Source organism: Tamandua tetradactyla, chromosome 22 (assembly GCF_023851605.1).
Source record: "Tamandua tetradactyla isolate mTamTet1 chromosome 22, mTamTet1.pri, whole genome shotgun sequence".
NCBI lineage: Eukaryota > Metazoa > Chordata > Mammalia > Pilosa > Myrmecophagidae > Tamandua > Tamandua tetradactyla.
In genome coordinates, this window is record NC_135348.1 from 23,550,795 (window position 1) to 23,572,698 (window position 21,904).

The following is a 21,904-nucleotide window of genomic DNA, read 5'->3' on the forward strand; positions in this document are numbered from 1 at the left end:
AAATTCAAAATAAAAAATACCTTCATTTATTCTTTTGGTATCTGTTACAGTATCTGTCTTCATGTCAGCTTCAACTTTTTATTATTCAATCATTCTTTCCTTCAACAAACATTTGTTAGTCACCTGTAAGTTCTAGGCATGTCCTTGGTCCTGGAAATTCAAGGGTGATTGAGATACCCTTGTGGAACCCAAGAGCTTTATAAATTTTAATTAAAGACAAGCATGTACACAAAACTGTACAATAAAATATTATGTGAAATATAATAGAATGAAAAACATTGATATTGAATACTGTTTTGGTTTGCTAATGCTACTGGAATGTAATATATCAGAAATGGATTGGCTTTTATAAAGGGATTCTTTTAAGTTATAATTTATGATTCTAAGGCCATGAAAATGTCCAAATTAAGGCATCAACAGGAAGATACCTTCACTCAAGAAAGATTGATGGTATCTGGGGATTTTCTGTCCCATGGGAAGGCACTTGGCAATGTCTGCTGGCACTGCACTCCTGGATTTCATTGCTTTCAGCTCTTGGTTCCAGTGGCCTCCTCTCTGAGCTTTTGTCTGTCTCCAAGATCTTCAAATGTCCATGCCTAGGCATCTGCTCTCTGTATTGGCTCTAAGCTCTCTCTTCCCTGTAAACTCTTTTAATGACTCCAGTAAATTAATTTAGACCTCACCTTGAATGGGTGGGGTTACATCTCCATGGAAACTAATCAAAAGGTCCCACCCACCATTGGGTGGATCACATCTCCATGGAAACAAGAGGTCCCACCTAACAATAGGTCTGCCCTCACAAGATTCAATTAGGATTAAAACAACGCAATTTAAGAAAAAAAAAGCATAGCTTTTTTCTGTGGTACGTAACAGTCTCAAGCCTGCACATATACCATGGTTGGCAGAGGAACGAATGGTCAGTAATATTAGAAAGGATTTTGAAATGCTATTGTAAGAGAACCAGAGCACAGAAGTAGTTTCGTTATATCACAGTACTTTTTTGTGGCATGTGTAATAGATTTTAGGGACTCCATACTTAGAAAAAATTGCATGAATGCTTTTCATACTAATCATTACTATTATTAATGCAATTTTATTGAGATATAATTATATACCATATAATCACCCAAAGTATATAATCAGTGGTTTACAGCATCATCATATAGTTGTGCGTTCATTGCCATAATCAATCTGTGAGCATTTTCATTATCAGCCCAGAATACATATAAGAATAAAAATAAGAACGAAAAAACACCCAAAACATCCATTCCCTTTATCCCCCCCTATTGTTTATTTATATATTGTCCTTACTTTTTAGCTCACCTGTCCAGGCACTAGATAAAGTAAGTGTCAGCCACAAAGTTTTTTTACAATCACACAGTCACACTGTAAAAGCTCTATAATTATACAGTTATCGTCCAGAATCAAGGCTATTGGAATACAGTTCAACAGTTTCAAGTATTTCCTTATAGGTATTCTAATAACACAGAAAACTAAAAAGGGGTGTCTATAAAATGCATAAGAATAATCTCCAGAATGAACTCGCGACTGTTTTTGAAATCTCTCAGCCACTGAAACTTTATTTTGTTTCGTTTCTCTTCACCCTTTTGGTGAAGAAGGCTTTCTCGATCCCATGATTCCAGAGCCAGGCTCATCTCAGGGACCCATGTCCTGTGTAGTGGGGGGAGGGCAGTGTGTTTACCTGTGGAGTTGGCTTAGAGAGAGGCCACATCTGAGCAACAAAAGAGGTTCTCTGGGAATGACTCTTAGACATCATTATAAGTAGGCTTAGCTTCTCCTTTGTAGGAATAAGTTCATAAGGAAATCCCCAAGATTGAGGGCTCGGCTTATTAAATTTGTCGTTTCCAATGCTTGTAAGTGTATTTGGCACTCTCTAGGTGGGAAAGTTTAATATTTCCATATTTTCCCCAGTTCTTCAAGAAGGCTTTGCAAATACTTTTTTATTCTCTGCCCAAATTACCCTGGGATGTTTTGTGGCATCACAAACCTATACAAACCACAAGATCTCACTCCTTATTCAAGGTTCTATATAATTATGGTGTTTGAATAAAGTGACCACACAAGTTAAATTAGATAGTGTGCTACAGAAAATATAGATTTTGCACCAAATAAACATCTCTTCCTTTGGTCTCACACAGATGTTGAAGTTTTAAATCACAGCCAATATCATCCTTTACCCTTTAGTCCAATTTACCTTAGTTCTAACAAGATCTGCTTCATTCATTTCTCTAACTGAAGTCTGATCACTTTTTCAGCTTTCTAAACAGTTGTGGTATGGGGTAAGGCTAACTTTCATAGCTGTAGAATGCTAGGTCTGGGTCTCAGGTGTCATATTAATGCTAATTATTGAAGAAGAAAAAGAAAGCATCCTCAGCTCACAATACTTTAGATGCAAATGTTGACAGATTGACATGACAGCGTATTTTTAGCTTAGGGAAACACCAAAAAGCTGAGATTCTTAAAATCCTGAGCTAAGAAATTAATATGTATTTTTCTATAAATGATACAAAGTGCAGAATTCAGTGACTATTTTGAAAAATAAATAGGAGAGAGTGTAATCATTTTATACAGCTGTGAGGATAGGTATACTCTGAGTTATTTAACCTGGAATATATTTCCCTTTCCTCACCTTCCACACAAAAAATATCCAACATTATGAGAAGTCCTGAGAAATATAAATTTTCTTTTGGATATTGTTTATTAGGTTAAAAAAAAAACCTTCCAACTTTGTCAAAAATTTCCCTTGAACACCAATTTCATTTTGTCACACTGCAAAATAACATGATTTCATTTCCTCTACCCCACAGATTGCCAAAGTAGAAGCAGGAATTACTTTGTGGCCCACCACCATGGAGAGAAAATGGTTCTTCTCACATGGCATAATGCAGGCCTCAATCATTCCAGCTCTCTCTCACCCTTGTTTAAGTATAGCTCAGGAGCTCATGGTAGGTGGGGTTGTTGCTAAATGGGACACGCTATTTTCCACAGAGAGCTTGTGGGACACCCAAGTAGGCCACCAGGGTGTTGGAAGAACCAGAAGGAAAAAAAAATCACCAACAATCAAGGTATGTAGACCTTCTTCCCACTCTACCCTCCAGTTGCAGGATTATCAGACAAGAGCCCCCCAAGAAGATGAGGGGCTGAAGGATTTGGGGTTTGGATGAGAGAAGAACAAAAGAGTGGGAAGCAACGTTACAGAAAACAGATCCTATTAAATACCCAAAGCAAGTTTAAGACATATCAAGAGTTTCAGTTTAAAAACACACTGTTTTGCTTTCCATGAAAAATTCATGGAATAAAACCTAGGAATTTCTCACAGAGCACACAGGGGAATGGGTGTTTCCACTCTGGAGCCAGATGAATGAGAGACAAGTAATGGGGTCTATTGTTTCTGTGAACATGAATTTATAATATGCCTAGACACTCAGGAACTCTTTGTAGTCACATATCCTTCTTTTAAAATGCAGTGCAGACGTAGCAAGCTCTCCTGTATGATCAAACACAGTTCTCAGAAGTGCAACTAGAAACTGAAGAGGGGATCTGTGGGGCAGCTGGAACTTCTTCCTTATCTGTAAGATTGGCATATGCTAAGGCCACTGAGGAAAATCACTTCAGTTTAAAAACTGTGTGTGGCTGCAGAATCCCCTTGAAGGACTCCCTTGAGTAGTTTTTTGGGTCTATACAGAGTTATTGAGTAGAGTTTCTCCTTTGCACCTTCTAGTGGTGGCCACTCTCTCTCCACAAGCAGGCTAGAGAGAAAGTAGATGGATCATTTCGGTCAACGCTGAAAGGATCTCATCCAGAATGATGTGGGTGCTGCCTGGGGTCTGCTGGTGAATGTACAGATGACGAATTGAAAAAAAAACACACACACACAGAGGTCATTTCTGAAGCTTCCCAACAGGCAAAAAAAAAACCCCTGTATTAATTGTTTAGGCTTCCTTCAAGTATGAGTGAGCACAGGCAGCCTCACAGAGGTCTATGATAATCAGAACACAATTTGTGGGCACAAAAAGTTATGAAGAGTCTCTGCTTTTAACTTTATGGTCTGATTCCTCTGATTCTTAAATTAAGGGCCATTCTGAAATTTTTTTTAAATCCCTTTTGTGTTTCTCCACCCAACCACTTTTCACCCATTCAACTTCCTGTTCCTCTCTTGCATCCAGTTCTTTGTATAATTTGGCACCTTATACCTTCACATGTCTGGAACACTTTCTGAGTGAATATTTTATTGAACTTCCTAAAAATACGCAGGTAGAATGAAATATGGCCAGGTTAATAGAGGGAGCGGAGTGCTTACGTTTACTAGAAAACATACCTCGGCTTCTGTCTTCACTGACACTTTCCAGTGTTAAAAATGTCAGTAAAATAGATAAACTCAGGGCAATTCCCTCTTGACTTTTTGAACACCAACTTCCATAGTAATATGTTTTTTGAAGTTCAGAACAGCCTGTTCTGCCATAATGTAATGGTTGTGTTCCTCAAAAACTCCCTCTTATCAAAAAAATTGCACAATGAAAGAATCACTTCAATGGGAAGGAGCTTAAGAGCTTCAAATTTTCAATAATGTAGTTTTAATTTTTCTAGCGGTAATGTAAATAAGTGTTTGGGGGTGGATGTATGTAAAAAAATGGCTCATAGATTCTTAGATATGAAACATAAAGTTTGCTTGTATCTATCTTTTCCTGTCGCTTTCAATACTTTCCTTAACTCAGCATCTTATACATTTTATCTTTATTATCACTCATCAGTAGGATAAACCAGGCAAAAAGCTACCAAAGGATAGGTGTCATTAGGGCAACAGCTTTTTTCCTAGCCAGGTGCTAATTCCTGTTCACAATTGTGCTAATAGTTGAAGCAATCCGTTAAAAAGCAAAGCATGCTTCCTCAATCAATTTCATTAGAGCTGACTGGTTTTATGGGAAGTTGTACCACATTTTGAAGATGCAAAAGACAAGTTATGAGCTAAACTTAAATATACATTATTTTGGATTAAACAGTCAGCCTTTCTGAGGTTGAAATATAATCTGACCTTTGATATTCACTGAGAATCTTTTATTTTTTGCATACTACATACTATTGATTCAGTAGCCAAAAATTGGCCTTTTTCTCAGGAGTGCTCAGTCTTTGGAAGTTTATTTTTGTTTTTCCTTTTTAATGGGATTAAAATGCTAATTTGTATTTGCCTCTTTGTACTTTTCTCACAACATGTGAAAAATAATGGTACTAATGGCTGTGTCTCAAATTTATGATGCTCGGGCTTCATTTTTTTCAGTCTGTTTTCAGGCAGGTCGCAGAACTGTGAAGACGCTGCACAAGCTTAAATGAGGGTGAACCAGGTATTACCAAACAGCTTTTCCAAAGAAGGGAACTCTGAGTTAAAGGAAAGCAAGCAAAATTCCTTTTTTTTTTTTCCCTTCCTCACTAAAGAGACCAGTTAGCTTGCCAAGAGAAAACTCCAAGTCCCAAGAAATACCCTAAACACAGAAAAATAAGCACATAGATGAATGCCTCTCCTTTTCCTCGTTGGTCCAACGCCGACTGACAGCACCAGGTGGCAGCCCTCGGGAGCTGCCTGCTGCAGATGCCTACCTGACAGCCAAAGCTGGCAGGAATTAAGCAGAAACATGTGCTTCCTGTGGAGGGCAACGGTCAGCAGGTGGGATCATCAGACTGCCTCCCTGAGCCCGTCCTCCTGTGTGGTCAGCTGGGCCGCCCGGCTCGTCGCGGGCACTGAGGCCCCGGGAACAGGACATTTTCTCAGCGCTGCTCTGGAAGCTGTTCAAATGCAATTATGCTGCATGGCGTTGCGGAATGGATGACTTAGAGGTCCCACACAAATTGAATTTTGAGGCCGGCCTGAAATGACATTAGATGTGGGGGCTTTGACAAAAGCCTGTCGTGCATTCCCCTCGGGGTCATCTTTCTTTAATCATTCGCTAATGTTTTTCTGGTTAGATCACTGATGAATGGATGACGTAAATCTCCCCCCCCACCCCGCCTCCTCGCCCCCTTTTTAGTACTGTACATAATGTTTTATTAATTTGTCCTCTTTGGCTGCGTCAGGACGGCAAATATGAAACTAATTTCTGAACCTCAGGAAATTGACATTTTCTAACTCTGCTTTGTATTGTAAATCCCAAGCGCAAAAGCTATGATTAGAATGTGATAAAAGCTGGAGTGCCATTATTCTTTGCTGTTGTCAGTAAGTACAGTATTACAAACACAGAGAAAGGAAGGGAATTAAACAGCTCCGGCTCTACCAGAAAAGTTAAGAACCCACCCCGCAGGCAGGAAGCACAGATGAGCACAATGGGTTCAAGAGGTCCTGTGTCTCAGATAATTACTTCATTTTTCTTGATAGCCTATCAAAGCAACAAACTTAGAATTTCAAAAAAATTGTTGAAGCTGTAACAAAAGCTGGTACATTTCCTCCATCCTTACCAGGTCTCGGAAAACTTTAGCAGGCCACCTAAGTACACAATGAGGCTATAATATTTTGCTGATAAATGATATTGTCTATGTATTTATGTATGCACTGGACAGCCAGTGATAAATAAGACACTGTTCCCAGCCTTAAGCAGATTATGGCTGAGTAGAGGAGACAGACGTATTTCAATGCAATTTCAATTTAATTTGAAGCAGTGTGTTAGGTGTCATGGTACTGGGTTAATTGCTGGTCCCAAAAAGGGAATTTTCAGCTGTGCTTGGGGAGGTTTCTCCTTCAAGGTTCCTAATTGTTTCAATCACTAGAATTAAAATGCTCAAGACTCCTGTTTGCGTTTTAAAACATTTTATATTGAAATTTAGCATACATTTGTATATATATACATAACGTATACACACATACAACCATATGTACAAATATTTGTATGCATGTATGTACATGTGAATGTATGTGTCTGTGTGCGTGTGTTTGTACAGATTGGTGAACTTCACTAAATGAATGTGCCCGTGTAATCGTCCTGGATCAACAAATAGAGAATTAGAGTAGTCTGGAAGCGCCAGAGCTAATGACTGTTTTGACTTCTGACACTGTCATTTAGTTTTCGTCGTTTAATATTTGAACTTTATATAAATGGAGTCATAGAGTCTGTACTTTTTTTTATAGCTGGTTAATTTCCTTAACATTATGCTTGTGAGATCCATCTAGGCTGTGTAGCAAGGGTTTGTTTCCATTCTCCATGTCACGTAGCATCCTATTTATTTACCCATTCTTCTGTGATGGAATTTGTGTTGTTTCCTGTTTGGGCCATTATAAATAGCATTTCTGGACATTCTCGCACTGTGGTGCATGCCGGACAAGAAGTTTGATAAGATATTGCCCTTGAAGAGAACATGTAAACTTCCAAATTCTCTTCCTTATGTCATCTTTTTTTCAGTCTTCACAAAAGTTAGATGAGGAGAGAAATGAGCACAGAGAAGTGAAATGAGTTACCGAAGGTTAAATGGTACATTACTGGCAGTCAGGCTCTGAACCCAGAGTTATGTCCTGAGATCTCTGCATGAAGTTTGGGATCTTATGTACAGAGAGCTATGGTATGGTGTAGAAAATGTGAAGGGTAAAATTCTGTATAATGTAGACCCAAATTTCCTCTAGCTTCTATGCATGAATGAATTGATGAATTTGGTGAGTCAAAACCTCTGAGGTTGATTTTAATTTGCATTTCCCAAAGCATATTTTAGTTGGGTTTCTCTCCAAGCATATCATCTACTTTGTTTTTTATTTTTGGGATGGGAGGGGTTGTTTTTTTATTAGTACTGATACCTAAATAGCATCATAAGGACCTAATTCAGTGTTTGAAATGCTAATGAGCTTAAATAAATATAAAAATTTGACATAGTATATGATAGTAACCCATAAAGAAAAATAAATAGTGCAATCCTATTGTGGTTTTTGAGTCATAAAAGTCCACTCCTTTAGATGAATTACCCCAGAAATCAAGAGAAACACATGTTTTTAGTGACTTTTATGCCATCCGGTGGACAACACTGTAATTTTCCTAACACTTATTCACTAAAGAAAACAAACCTAATTTCCATGTGCTACCATGCTGATAAATGTTGACTCTAAACAGGGCATTAAGTATTTCAGTGCCACCCAGCATGTAAACACCTCTGTCGTACACGCCTGCCAAAGCGACATCTGTAGTGTTGACGCAGAAGGCAAGGTCAAAATTCAGATGTAAATCTAGCTGATTCCATACAATGATATTCTCTGTTTCTTTGCAAGGACTGATCTGAAATAAAAAAATTAAAAAAAAAATAGGTTTTACAAACTTCTCATAGACTTTTGTTTCAACTTTATAGGAGTCTTTCTTTGTCTCGATTGTGTCCTTTTGCTCCCATGAAATCCCAGGAATCACAACTCCTTTGTTGGATTTAAGATTCTTTCAGAGGAATAGCAGGTCATGAAATCATTTTGGAAAGCTTTTAAAAGAATAAAATAGAAGAGAAAAGAAAATATAGTTCATCACATGAATTAGTTCATGAAACTTTGGTCTCAGACATACTTGTGAGTGTTCTGTACTGAGTCTTGATGTAAAATGTATTGCCTACTGTGGGTTGTGGCCTTCCTCAGTTATTGACTGAGAACTCAACTCCCAATCTACCCCTTTCTGAGCTGGTCTGTGATATTAGTGCTGGGGCTCCCTGTTAGGTTTTGCAAGTAGGAGCTGCTAGAGAAAGAGGAGAAGGTGAGAGGAGGAGAGACAGGTCTTCCTTCCTGTATTTCTGTTCCCCTTAGCATGGCTTGAACAACAGTTCTCACTCCTGCCTCCAGCTTCTTTCAGGCCTCCAGCTGAGGTCAGGTGACGTGCCTTCTTCAAAGGTATGGACATTAGGTCCTCAGAGCTCCTTCAATCTCCTGCCTCTAGCAACCTCACCTTTTACTCTCCTTCCTCTTTCGTTGAGGCATGGTTACTGCTGTTATTATCTCCTAGATGTCATCTCAGTGTCCCCTTTCTGTTCTTTTGAGGTCTTCCACCACCTGGGTAACGAGTTTCTTGGTTTAACCCCATCTGTGTGAAAGACCTAATGTGGTTTCCGTTTTCCTGACAGATGCATGGTTGAAAAAAAGAGGTGAAAAAGCATTGTTCTTAGGCATTGGCTCATCCGTGTAACCTCAACCATCCAGTGTCCATCACAGCAGCTTGTACACATTGGCAACCCCTAAACATCACCCATCATGGATGATAGAACCATACTTGACTTGCTAGTATTTTCTTCCAAAAGGGAATAAAGGGCATATGAGAAAATATATACAGCATAGCTCATATAATTTCAAAGTTTACAACATCTCATCATTGATCTGGCATGGTCTGGGATTATAGGTATGGGATTCTAAGGTCATAATTAGGAAGTGACTAAGAAGGGACAAGCACATGCTTTCCTGACACCTAATTATCCCAGCTGTGCAATGCAGTGCTGTGTCGGAAATTTGGGGCTGTCTAAGCTTGTACCTCTGGCAGAAATAAAAGAAAAAAATAAAAACGGAGTGATGGAGTCATTTATGTTCACCCCGAGCTGTGTTTAATGTCTGGTTATGCAAATCAAGGACACCGAGATGGCTAACTTGGTCTACCTGGGAAAAGGAATGAAAAATCCTAGAATAGAGGTCACAAGCTGGCGGCCCATTTGTTTCATTGGGTTGGCAAACATGTTTTATTTGACCCATCCAGTAGTGTCTAAAAATGTGAATTAGTTGCCAAGATGGAAAACCAATGGTCAATGAGAGGGAGGGGTCAGGGGTATGGGATGTTAGAGCTTTTTCTTTTTTGCTTTTGTTTCTTTTTCTGGAGTGATGCAAATGTTCTAAAAAATGATCATGCTGATGAATACAGAACTATGTGATGATATTGTGAGTCACTGATTGCACAACCGTGTGTGAAGATTTATCAATAAAGATATTTTAAAAATGTGAATTAGTTGCCAAGTTGTAATAAAAGAAAAAATGAAAACGAGTCATATTTCTAGCTCTGGGAACACTGGTTCTTCATACCCACAGGGTCCCAAATGCTGTGGAGGAGGCATCACCTGTCCTGATTACCATAGTTCCTACTTGCCCTTTATACTTGGACTTTTCTTCCTTCCTTGGTGTTTTCTGCCCGGATTCTGGGCATTTGAGTTTTGACTCTTGACCTAGAGGAAGCATCCTAGGTTTTCAGAGGCTGGAGGCATTGCAGTTGCAGAAGAGAGGGAAGAGAAGGAAAAGAAAATTACATAAATCAATGCAGACTGCTGTGGTGAGCGAGCTGCTGAGGGAAAGGGTGCTTTGGGATTGTGTGTAAAAGGGTAAATGGCAGGTTTAGAAATTTATGCTATGTGATGTGTCCCTGTATCCCATCTGTCCCCAAGAATGTCAATGAAATGACCCTACTGGGCTCTCTGTGTTTGTTTGCCTGTGTCTGCTGTGCTGTCTCCTGTGGCGAGATAGTGTGACAAGACTGACATGGAGACAGGTGGAACTAAGTAGGAGCTACAGGCCGGTTACAGAACATTTTCTGAATGCTTTTGTTTTTGAAGAAATGAGGTATTTGGAGGCTATAGCTATGATTATCTAAACATTTTGGTACCAGGAGATCAATTATAATTGATGAGGCCCATTATTTTTAATCAGTTAAAAATATTATTGCAAAAATAACATTTCTCTACTTTTGCTTGGTGAGGTCACTCTCTTTTTCACTAACTCTCCCAAGGTCTTCAAACTCTTTTCAGACCCATTCACCACTTAATCTCAAACTTTTAAATGTACATCAATTTATGTATAAGTAAACTAGATATGTGTACATATGTACATATTAAAATCTGTCCACATGTAACTATTTAACTATGAAACTATATAGATAGTTATACACTATATATACCAATATATAATTTTGTATCACCATATCTAACAATCTCATATATATATATGAGATTATATTATATATATATATATATATATATATATATATAAAACTCTCCTGGCTTGAGTATTATAGTTAAGAATGTGCATCTCTTTCTTCATGAAGCTTTATAATTTCTTTTTTAGATTATGCGTGCTTATTGAAGTCTTCTTTTAAAAAATGACTAAAAATGTAAAGTTCCTTAAGATTCTTAATAATCCATGCTCAGAGGTAATCACTGTTAAACTCTGGGTATGTTTCCTTCCAATCTTTTTACTGTTTGAGAGTAGTAGTGGGAAGCATCCGTTTGTTGCCTCCCCAGCACTCATTCCTTTCTTCTCCCGTCTTGACAGTCACTTGAATGTCCCAGCTGTGTGCTTTGGCCGGGATTTACATCACCTCCATTTTTGGGTAGGCTTAGGTGTCACCCACATCCTCTTGGCTACAGGGTTTGGTTCAGGGTTGGGAAGGAGAAATGAGTCAAAAATCAGAAGGCAGAACTGGTTTTCTTTCCCATCTAACTTGAGTGAGCATATATGGAGTCAAAGGAAGATCTCTAGAGTAGAACCTGAGAATGGGGCAACATCATCGAAGTAGAGAGGAGAAATGCGGGAGAAATATGATAGCTGTCTAGAGTAGAACATGAGAATGGGGGCAACATTACAGAAGAAGAGAGGAGAAATGTGGGGTGAACAAATGCATCCTGGCAGAGTGTTTGAACACTGCATTCAGTTTTGCCTGAGTCAGGCTATCTCTGGATTGCTCAGTTATATTATCAATAAATTCCCTATCACCTTCAAGTGAGATTGCTTTAATTTTTCATTTCCATATTTGTAACATAAGGGGTCTTCTGATTGTGTGTGTGTAGTATGTGTGTTTGTATTGGTATGTATAACAAACTGCTGTTATCCTGAATATGAAGCTTAAATCTGATTTCCTTTTCAGCCAATATTATATCATGAAATAGTTTCTGGTGCCATTGAGTCATCCTCAAAAACATGAATTAAAGGTGTATAACATTGTAAAGAATGGGTGAAATGGATGTACCATCATTTATTTAAACACTTTCAATGGTTGAATATTTAGGTGACCTCAGAGGCTATGCACTAATTTCCTCCATTTCTATCTACAATTTTTTATAATTAACTTGTCCAAAATGATCTTCTTGTTTCTTTTTTTTTTTAAATATGCTCTATGCTTTTCTGTGGGCCTGAGATCAATCTATCATATCCTATCAAGTAATCCTCTCTCTTTTGCTCAAAATTTTCTTCAAATGTCACTTTCTGCCTAGCCTGAAAAACATGGCCCAAACCATCCACTACAGTGTCACTGACAGATGATTGCTCTTTGCCAAGTCACCCAAAGAAAATGGTTTCTTGCTTAAAAGGGGGGGGAAGTATACAGAGCTGGTGAAAACATTCATCTTGTGTTTTCTCACAATGCTAGTACGCAGTAGGTATTCCATCAATAGAAGACAAGAGCAAGTCTGAGACCATTTATTATAATTCCTAGGTTGACAACTTCCTCCCTCTAAACTCTCACTATCACATTAGCCCATTTCTGGAGATCATTTATTAATTCCAGAGGCAGTTTATTGAAGTAACAAAGGGCCGTGGCATCAATTCATTCCCCTTGCAGAGCAGACAGAGTAGACTCCAGAAACCAACTCAGAGCACTGGAATGTTGCAAATTGGTGCCGTTTCCTTTGCAACCAGAGGTTTGCACTGAAAGATTTGCAGCATTGAGCAGGGTGGGTTTCTTTATTTTGGCAGGCGGCTCCACACCGCTTGTGGTGATTAAGGTGATGCCCATGGCATTTTCTTGCTTTTTACCTTAGAAGTTTAGCTCCTCAGAAGGGAAGCTGATGCTCTTGTTCTTTAAGAAGCTCCTTTCCTGCCTTCGTCAACTTCTAAATTCTTACTAAACTGCTAAATGTCCTTCTGGTGTTTGAATCATTCTTCACTTTCTAATTGTGCCCCAGTTTCTGGTGTATAAAATGGAGATAAATTGCTTCATGGAATATTTGAGAAAATCAAAGGACACAACACTTGTGTGAATGCTAAGACTCAATGAGACCTTAAAATTGTGTGAGTTAACTCAGAGAATGGAAATTTAAAATAGTTCTGAAGGGTTTTACAGTTTGTACTTTATAAAAACACAATAAATTCAGAATGGATATATTACGCTGTATTAAGCAATTAAACTCAATTCTACATGCAAACCTACAATATAAAATATGGTTCCACCTTACTGTAGATCTTATTCAAATATAAACTAAGTGAAATGTCTCTGTATTGACCAGTACACATTCTCTTGACTTATAATACTAATAAAATAATCCTTTTCATAGAGTCTATGTTGTTTTTTCCTTCTTCTTTTTCTCTTTTTTTGGTATAAACTTATCACTTACTTGTATTAGTGCCTTTTTTTTTTTCTTAAAAGTGAATTCTCAGCTTCTTTGCCCACAAGTGCTCACCATTCATCACCTGTAAATCTAAAGGGGTTTGCTTTCTTAGATAATACACTTTGCAAACTACCTGCAGCCAGATTCTGCACTTTCCTGATGCTTCTTTTAGCTCTCTTATAATCCACTAACATATTCTATGTTATATTCTACTAGCAGGTAGGCTCCATGAAGGCAGGACCTTACCACTTTTTATCTTATGGTATCTCCCATACCTACAATAGTACTGGTATCAAGTAGGCCCTCAGTAACTACTTTAAAGGATCAAATTAATGAATAAGCAAATAAACAATTATTACAAGAGCAATCGCATCAATGGGTGTATTAGGCATATTATTTGTCTCTCGTGACAAATCAAACTTAGCATCCTAAAACAGCACAAACTTATTATCTTGTAGCTCTTTAGCTCTGAAGTCTGAAAAGGGCTCACTGGGCTAAAATCTGCTGTCGTTAGAAACTTCCTTTCTGCAGGCTCTGGGGTAGAAAAAAATGTCCTCGCTCATTCCAGGAGCTGGCAGAATTCAGTTCCATGTGGTTGTGGGACTGACATCCTCTTTTCTTACTGAGGACAAATTCCCAACTTCTAGAGGCTTTGCACGTTTAGCTCATGGTCCCTTCTCCCAACTTCAGCCAGCAGCAGCCTACAGGTCTCTCATGCCTTGAATCCCTTTTCTTTTTCCGTGGTTGCATCATTCTCTGACCTACTTATCTGCCTTCTTTCTTCTGTTTTTAAGGGCCCAATTTGATTACAGTAGGTCCACCCAGAAAATCCAGAAATAATATCCCTGTTACAAGGTCAGCTGATTAGCAACCTTAATTATTTCCTTTTGCCATTTAACATACCATATTCATAGGTTCTGGGGATTAAGGCATCTGGAGATTAAGAATTAAGAATTGGGAGGCCTTAATTCTGCCACACATACTGGAATAAGAACTTCTTATAATTATCCCATTTGATATTCCCAACTACCCTATAAGGGAAATTCTTCTTCTTCTTATAATGATAGCTGATATTATCAAAGTTTAGTAACTTGTCCAAGATTATAAAATTAGTAGTTGGCAGGACAGGATTTCACACACCCAAACACTCCTAGTTGTAGGGTGGCACATGTGACCCGGATGGGGCTGTCGTCTCCTAGTGTTGAGCAGTGCCAGTGTGTAAACTGTACAAGGCAGTTCTGATCACTGGCAGATGCCGCCTCTGGTTTTTCCGGTTCTGTGGCAGTGGAAATGATGAAGTCCTTCCTTATCTCAGGGTAGGAATGAGGAACTTCCAGGCAGAGACTAACCTGAACAGTTCTTACCATTTCCCAAAAATGGGAATTTGGGGGAACTCCAAAACATTTTCTGTTTATCACTGGCAAAATTTCCCCCTTTTTTGTGGCAATTTTATATTTTGCTGTTTTACAAAATTATAGCAACTATTGTTTACGTGATATTTGATGATAATTAAGCACAGTACTCTATTCAATGGCTCAGGCAAAATTTGGGTATATTCTTACTGTGAAACTAATCTGACTGACCTGCAGATAGCTCTAACTTTAGTAGGGGAATCTCTAACTTTTTTTTTCTTTCTTATTTTTTTTTTTTGCATGGACAGGCACGAGGAATTGAACCTGGGTCTCCGGCTCTCCAACTTATTTTAAACATGTTTTTTTCTTTCACAAAGGTAAAATAAGCATTGATTAACTGGACACACATAAGCTCCTCATACAAGCAATTTCAGACTCCTGTAGCACACTGATACACGTCTCTTATATACAAACTGCTGAATTAACTGGGTAGCAACTGGGTGCCCTAAAGAATTCCTGTTTTTCATTTCATTTGTCCCTCTTACCCTCCCCTTTCCTCCTCTTTTAATTGCATATAGAAATTCTTACACAAGTGCACTTTGTCAGAATTGACCATCAGCGAGAAATTGAATGAAATTTCAGAAGCCTGGGAAAGGTGGTCAATACCAATCGGCCAGAGAGCAAGAATATTTTAGGTTACAATGTAGAGACCCATCCCATAAGAGGTTGTTCAGGTCTGAGTTTCACCAGTGACAAAGGGAAGCCTTTTTTGTTTGTTTGTTTTTGTCTTTCCTATGTTGGGCCAGCTCCTTAGACTGGACTGAGCTGCAGACTATAAAATACAAGTTCCGTGAATGTAGGGAAAAAGCCAGTCTTGTCTTATCCACCCTGGTTCTCCTAAAATAGTAGGAACTCAATATTATTAAATAATGAATAAATGTCTAGAAATGGTCTGTCTTTTCTCCATTAAAACCTCTCATCTGTATTTCTTTGTGCTTTTAAATCATAATATGCTATTTGGCTGCATTATTATTAGTAGAGGTCTTGTTAAATGATTTTGATTGTTTTTTACCCTTTATTTAGCCAGTCAATTTAGCCAGTTTTCTAAAGCCAGAAAATGAACCTGTGTTGATCTGTGAAAAACTTTTCACTGGTCTGTGATAAAATGAGGGAAAAATTTCAAAGTTTTTGTTTGTTTGTTTATTCACAGGGGTAAAACCTTGCCAAATATGTAAATATACATGTATTTTTGTAAAGGATTACTGAATTATTGTTTGAAATTGTACCTTTCATTATTTTTAGTATAAAATGATGATGATAATAGATGCTGGTGTGGTTTTTTTAATGCCCTTACTTAAATCAAACGTTGACCGTTCTATGTAAATTCCATTGAAATATAACTGCTCACATAGTGGCTGAAAGCTTAGTCTTGAGTTAGAAAGTTGGAAAGATTTTTCTCTTATCCTGACTCTGCCACTTACTAGCTAATTGTCATTCGGTCTCAAACTCCCTCAATCTGTTTTAAAATAAGAATGATAATAGAATTTAGTATAGTACTTTGGTTCAAACGCAGGAGGAAGCAATGTTGTTTACCTTTTAAAACATTCTTCTATTAGACTATAAGCTCCTTAAGAGCAGGGAATATGTCTCTAGGGTCAGCATTGTTTTCTCAGTACTTAGAAAGTTACTAAATATATGTATGCATTTGTTCCCCTTTTCTAACTGTCAACTCTTGCTTTATATATCTTGAAGTTATGTTACTAAGTGTGCATACATTTAGGGTTATTAAAATTTCCTGTTCAATCGACCATTTAATCATATGGAATGCTCTGCTTTTTCTCCAGTAAATACATCTTGTCTTATAGCCTACTGTTTTAAATACTAATAGTGTTACACCAGCTTTCTTTGTGCTAGATTTTAAATGGCCTATCTTTCTCTGTCCTTTTGCTTGCAAATTTTCTTTGTTAGAAGTATGCCTTCTGTGGTGCTTTGAAGCTGTATATAACCCAGAAAAGCATGTTCTTGAAGTTAATTCATTTCTGTGGGTGTAGACCTATTGTTAGTAGGACCTTTCGATGAGGTTACTTTGGTTAAGGCATGGCTTACAGTGGGTCTTAATGCTCTTACCGGAGTCCTTTATAAAAGGGAAGAATACAGAGAGAGAAAGAGAGAGTGAGGAGTGGGCAGGGAGAGAGAGAGAGAGAGACAGAGAGACAGAGATACCATAGAAGCAAGAAGCTGAAAGCAATGAAATGTGGAAGAGAGAGCAGAGACCAGCAGATGCCGCCATGTGCCTTGCCATGTCACAGTGGACCCAAGGACCACTGGCAGCCGGTCTTCTAGAAGAAAGCATCATCTTGATGATGCCTTGACTTGGATGTTCACAACTTCAAATCTCTAAGCTTGTAAGGTAATAAATTCCCATTGTTAAACCCAACCCACTTTATGGCATCTACTTTCATCAGCCTAGCAAACTAAAACACCTTCTGTTAACATCATATAATTGGGACTTTCACTTATATTGTTTAGTCCATTGTCCAGTTAATGTGATTATTTGATACAGAGGGATTCAACTCTCCTTTGGGCTATTTGTTTTCTTTGTCCCATCTCTTCTTTATTTCTTCATTCCTTCTTTCTTGCAAATGTTGGATTAATAATTCATTATCTTTATTCTGTTTTTACTTCTCTATTAACTGCTTAGTTATAGGTTTTGTTATTTTTCAGTGGTTATCCTAAGTATTAGAGTATGGATTCTGGATGTATTAGTCTATCTTAAATGAATAATGCAAGAACATCCTTTAATTCTGTTTACCTTATCTTATCATTTGTCACATATTTGACTTCTACCTTATATTAAAGCCTACACATGAAGCTTTATTTCTTTTATTTTAGACTGTAAAAATATTTTAAAATAAATACTTGCTGTTCTTTCTGGTGTTCTTTTTTCCTTCCTGAAGTTCTGTACTTTCAGCTGGAATAATTTTCCTTCAGACTGAAAAGTGTCTTTTAGTAGTAATATGTCTGGTAGTGTTTGCTGCAATGACTCCTCTCAGCTTTTGATAGATTAAAAATAGCTTTATTTAACCTTCAGATTTGAGGATATTTTCACTGGGTATAGAATTTTAGGTTGCTAACTTATTTTTTTCTTTCAGCGCTTTCAAGATGTCACTCTTTAATTTTAGATTCGCCTTCTCCAGAGAGTTAGAAACACCAGGATATAGTAAATAGTAAGAGATTTGCTATAGGAATTGGCTCACACAACCATGAGGATTGGCAAGTCCGAATTCCATAGGGCAGGTCACAAGTTGGAAACTCCAATGAAGGTGAAGTTTAATTTCAGCTTGCTGGCTGGAGTAGAGAGAATAACTCTTCTTTCTGATTTCTGAAATTCTCATTTCTGGCTTTAAGACCTCCAACGGATTGGATGAAAAGACTCTTTTCATCACTGAAGGCAATTTCCTTTGCTCATTATAAATGCAATTAGCCATAGATGCAATCAACTGATTATAGATGGAAGTCCATCTACCAAATACCCTCATAGTAACAAGCAGCCCATTGCTTTCCTGACCAAACAACTGGACATCATAACCTAGCCAAGGTGGCACATGAAATTAACCAATACACCTACTTTTGCTGAAAAGTCAGCTGTCAGTTTAATTACTGTTCCCTTAAAGCTAAAGTGCTTTTTTTCTTTGTCTATTTGGTAACATTTTCTCTTGTTGATTTTTTTTAGTTTGACCATGATGTGTCTATGACTGGTTTTCTGTAAGATAAGTGTATAAGAAAAAGAAAAGATTTTATCTTCATTTATTCCTTCTCTAGTGTTTTCCTTTCTTTATGTAGCTCTGAATTTCAGAACTACATCACTTTCTTTCACTCTGAAGAACTTCTTTAAAAAAATTTATTAGGGAAGTAGTCAATTTACAGAAAACTCATGCATAATTTTTAACATTCAAGGGAAGTCTAACAACAAAATTAAAAAAAAAAAGCAAGTCTGCTGGTGTCAAATTCTATTGTCTAAGAAAGTATTTCTTCTTCATTTTGAAGGGTAATTTCACTAGATACAGAATTCTAGGATGGTGTTACTTTTTATTTCAACAATTTCAATATTTTACTCCACTTTATTATTGCTTACACGGTTTCTGAAGAGTTCTGTGTCACTATCCTTATTCCTCTATACATAAGGTGTTCCCCCCACCCCCACCACCTTCTGCCACTTTCTCTGGTGTTTTTGTTTTTTTTTAATCTCATTGTCTTTGATTTTGTTGTTGTTGTGAATATGATATAGCTTGGAGTAGATTTTGAAGGGGGAGCATTTATCCTGCCTAGTGTTCTCTGTGTTTCTTGGAATCTGTAGTATCACATCTGTCATTAATTTTGGAAAATTCTCAGACATTATTACTTAAAATATTTCTTCCATTCTTTTTCTCTCCTTCTGACATTCCCATTACATATATATTATATGTTTTGTCAAAGCCCCACAGTTCTTTAATATTTAGTTTTATTATTATTATTATTATTATTATTATTTTATCTGTTTGTTTTTTAGTTTTGGAAATTCCATTGACATATCTTCAAAGTCACTGATTCTTTCCTTGGCCATGTCCAGTCAACTGATGAAACCATCAATGGCATTCTTTGTTGCAATTACAGTATTTCGTATTTCTATCATTTCTTTTTGATTCTGTCTCTGTTTCGTCTCTCTGCTTATGTTACCTATCTGTTCTTGCATATTATCCACTTTTTCCACTAGGACACCTATCAATATTCATTATACTTATATTAAATTTCCAGTATGTCAATTCAAAAATCTCTGTCATACCTGAGTTTTTGCTTCTGATGCTTGCTTTATCTATTCATAGTGTGTAAATTGCCTTTAGCCTGCCTTGAAAGCCACACATGCTGTATCAGACAAGAGAAACTGATGTCAACAGGGCTTTAATTTTATGTTTATCAAGTGTTCTAGCTTGCTAGCTGCCAGAATGCAGCATACCAGAAATGGAAAGGCTTTTATAAAGGGAATTTAATAAGTTGCTAGTTTACAGTTCTAAGCCTGTGAAGTTGTCCAAATTAAAGCAAGTCTATAGAAATATCCAATCTAAGGCATCCAAAAAAAGATCCCTTGGTTCAAGAAGGCCGATGATGTTCAGTATTTTCCTCCAAGCGGGAAGGACATATGGCAAACATGGTGGCATCTGCTAGCTTTCACTCCAGACCTTTTACTTTATGCAGCTCTCTGGGAGGCATTCTCCTTCTTCATTTCCAAAGGTCACTGTTGGTAACTCTGTGGTTCTCTTGTCCTTCTGTAGTGGTTCTATGGCTCTCTCCTCATTCTCAGAAGGAACTCTCTCCAAGATGTCTCCTCTTTTGTAAGATTCCAGTAAACTAATCAAGACCCAAGTAGAATGGGTGGAGACACATCTTCACCTAATCAAGTTCAATACCCACAATTAACTAAGTCACATCTCCTTGAGATAACCTAATCAAGTTTCCAAACTATAGTACAGAATAGGGATTAGAAGAAACTGTTGCTCCCACAAGATTGATGAGGATCAAAACATAGCTTTTCTAGGGTACATATAAATCCTTTCGAACCAGCATATCTACTGTGAATTGGCATATCTAGTTAGTAGTTAGGGTGTGTTTATTGTTTGCTGTAGCTGTCTGTGTGTCAGAGCCTAAAATTTCCTCTAGCATCCTCTTTAGTTTCTTTATTTTTGTCTCCCACATTGTCTTTAGATATCCTTAGTGTGGTTTTCTTTGAGTTTATCCTGCTTGCAGTTTGACAGGCATCTTGAATCTGTGGGCTGATGTTTTTCATCAGTTTTGGAGACTTCTAAATATTGTCTTTTCAGATATTGCTTCTGCACCGTTCTCTCATCTACTTCTGGGATTCCACTTAAATGTAAACTAGACAGTTTGATTTGAGTGTCACGTGTCTTTTTATATGCTATTTTATTCCTAATAATTTTTTTCTTTCTCAGTTTCAATTAGGATATTTTCTACTAACCTGTCTTTTAGTTCAATTACATTATCTTCTGCTTTTTAGTCTGCTTTTATTCAATGAGTTCTTATTTTCAGATACTATATTTTGTAGTTCCAGAAGTTTAATGTGATTCTTTGTAATAAATTCCAATTCTCTATTGAAATGCTACATACTTTCACGTATTTGTCCTTCTGTTCCTCTAATTTATGTAATATATTTCAAAAACCTTGTGTGCTGACTTCAATATCATAATCATCTAAAGATCTCCTGGCATTATGTTTCTTTTCCTTGATTATCCATTCTATTTTCCACCCTCTATACATACCTAGTAATTTTTAAGTGTATGGTGAACATTGTGTGTTATGGGTATTTAGAAGCTTCCGATAGTATCTTTTTTTCTTCAGATTTTTTTATCGGACAATATAACATATATACAGAGAATTCTGGGAAGATTGCCAACTAAAGTAGCTCAAGGTTAGCCCTGCTCCATGGAAAAATTAGAGAAGGGATAGGAGGGTGACTGAGGTGGCAATTCAGGAGTGTGGCTGACCTGGGAGAGCCTTCTGCACCACATGCAGCAACCCTGATTTCAGAGGCTGAGGAACTGTGAGGCAGAAAGTTGGAGCCTGGCATGGAGGCACAGAACTGCAGAGCCTGCAGGAGTGCATGGACTGGAGTGCAGGACTGGTAAATAAGCCAAGCCACTTACTTTGGGTAAGCTACCCTCACCAGTGCAGCCCTGTGACTGGTGACTCACCCCTCACCGCACACACCTGAACCCCATCATCCTCTCCCATTCCCTGTGCTCCAGGAACCCCCACCCTACTAACCCCCAGTGCATGTACCTGCCCCACACTCCCACCCCAAGTGCAGTGCAACCCACCCCTCCTGCACACCTCCAAAGCACTACCTCCCCCTCCCTGTTCCCTGACTCTTCCCAGCTCATAAAAGTTGCAGGCACTAACCTCCATACCTAGGCTATCCCCACCTCCTGCCCATAGTGTCTCACAGCCTCTCCCCACCCTCCCTGAGCTCAGCACATCCCTTTATGGCACTCCCACACATGAGCATGAGCCCCCAATCATGTCATTCAGCTCTGAGATCCACACTACACAGGAGTCCTAGAACTGCACCTGCACACACCTTCAGCCTCACTTCCCAGCTCTGAGAAAGTGCCAACCTGCACAGCTGGGTCACATCTGCCCCCAATCCATTAGGGCGTAATGCCAACCTGCTGCCACACCTCTATGCATGC

The 21,904-nt window shown here is 38.0% G+C and overlaps 1 long non-coding RNA gene across 1 annotated transcript in view; it reads left to right on the forward strand.

Moving 5' to 3' along the window:
- The first annotated feature begins 815 nt into the window (after positions 1-815).
- LOC143666072 (uncharacterized) overlaps positions 816-21,904 on the forward strand; it is a 135,069-nt gene continuing 113,980 nt past the window's right edge. The window contains exons 1-2 of the long non-coding RNA XR_013167359.1: positions 816-916; positions 3,010-3,086. This is a non-coding gene — a long non-coding RNA (uncharacterized LOC143666072). The remainder of the gene's footprint in view (positions 917-3,009; positions 3,087-21,904) is intronic.